The sequence below is a fragment of the Buceros rhinoceros genome, unplaced genomic scaffold (genome assembly GCF_000710305.1).
Source record: "Buceros rhinoceros silvestris isolate BGI_N320 unplaced genomic scaffold, ASM71030v1 scaffold26991, whole genome shotgun sequence".
Taxonomy (NCBI): Eukaryota; Metazoa; Chordata; class Aves; order Bucerotiformes; family Bucerotidae; genus Buceros; species Buceros rhinoceros.
In genome coordinates, this window is record NW_010392915.1 from 17,336 (window position 1) to 19,353 (window position 2,018).

A 2,018-nucleotide genomic window follows, 5' to 3' on the forward strand; every position below is an offset into this window, starting at 1 on the left:
GCCGCCTCCTGCTGCCCCTCCCTCACCTGCTCCCCGCCGGGAGGGCACCTGCATTGCGTGGGGAGGGGCACAGAGGGAAGGGGAGGGGAGGGGGCAGCTCCTGTGGGGATGGGTCTCTCTCACAAGAGCTTACGTAGTTACGGCCAACTGAAGTGAATTGCCTTGTGGATTTAGTGTTAGGGGAAGTGGTTTGCAGACGTGTTCATTTTTTCAGGTATTAGGCTTAAAATAAAGCGTATCAAAAAATAGGAAAAAGTTTTGTGAAAACAATTAAGAATCTGATTGTGGGAAAGAAATCTGATATTGCTTGTTACAAAGGCCTGTGACAGTAGTTTTCTAGCCAGTTTTGCTAGCATCTGGCTGGTGTTTACAAAAGGTCACTGACCACTAGCATAGGATAGTCATCATCTCCAGACAGTATTAATTTATGGCTACATCAAATTATGAAATGCTTTTTTAAATTGATTCTTAGGAAATGTTTTAAAAGCCCAAACATCGGGAGAGCAAGCACGTTTCTATCCAAACCTGTTGATCTTGCATTATAATTTAAACAGTAACTCAGAGATGGAATTCTTTTAATAAATAGCATTACTTTTTCCTATTTATTTTCTGCGTTAGTGGTGTTCCAGCCCCACGGTGGTGGTGGCTGTGGGAGATCCCTGCCAGCTCCGTTAAAGATGCAGTGTCTCTCTTTCTCGACAGACCTCCCTACACCCAGATGCAGAGCCTCACATAGGCAGCCCTTCCTCAGGCCCTACCCTGCCCAACCCCAGTGGAAGGAGGGAGATACTCACCTAGTAGCTTTTTTCCATTTTTCTGTGCACAGGTTTGGAAAGGGAGACTTGTGATTTTTTACTTTGTTTCAAGCTATTTACGAAAAAGCAATGAATTTGCATGGGTATTTCATTGTTGATCTGTAAAGAAGCAGAACCACGCAGGTTTTTATCTTGTTTAATGCACTTAAAAGCACGCTTGAAATTATTATCACCTTTGAGATAGTAGCGGGTTTTGCTGATGCTTAATTGTCCTTTGGAAATTCCACGAATGTCAGGCTGTGATGTTCCTGTCTTGTCAGAAGATGACTTGAGATTTCAGGCAGGAGTTGTGAGCTTGTAAGGATGGAACTCACTGTGAATATCCAGCTAGTTTCTCTGACTGGGCTCTGCAGCTGTTACTTTTTGAATAGACTGAAGAAAAATGGGCTTTGTTTCCAAATTAGTGAAGCGTGATTGACGTCTGTCCTGATCCCTGCCACGTCTCGTGCTCCACAGCCCTGTTTGGGGAAGGGCAGGCTGGGCAGGACCTGCCTCCAGAATGCAGAGCCAGCAGGTGGAGACCCTCTCCTCACGTAGCACAGAGGTGTCCTGTCGGGTGGAGAGATCCCGAGAAGCTCTGCTAGGCGCCTTCTTCAGTGGGGGGGAGGTTTGCGTGCACTTGGGTTTTTCAAACAGAAATGCAACAAGATGCAACCCGAAACCCTACAACAAGTTTTGGCCTGAACTTGGCATCTGATCTGGGCTGTTACGCAGTCACGGTGCTGAAGTCGCCAATTTCACATAATTAATGTGAAGGGTGAGGAAATCAAAACAGCATGAGATTTTATCTCAACTTACTATCCCAGGATTTCTTTTATTGTTTATAATTTCATGTTAAGCTTTACAGTCACGACTGCTGAAATATTTACTTCTACGTTCAGAAACTCCAAGCTTTGTAGGGATGCTGCTTCTGGTCAGATTGGACAGTAAAACCGTTTTCCTGGCCTCTTGTCAAGAGCAGGTTGACAGTGTGACACTGAATTGTACCCTTGTCCTGTAACTGCAAAAGCTGGGAGCCAACAACCCAGTGAGGTCAGTGCAGCTACTGGTCAGTAGCTGCGACTGGATGTTGTAGCATTCTGAAAGGTTTTGATTATTTTGTCCTTTTTCTTTTTTTCTTATTCCCTGAAGCTTTTTTGCCTGTAGTAACACCAGAAGACACCAATACTTGAAGCTCTTAATGTTAGAGGCTCGTGTCTTTCC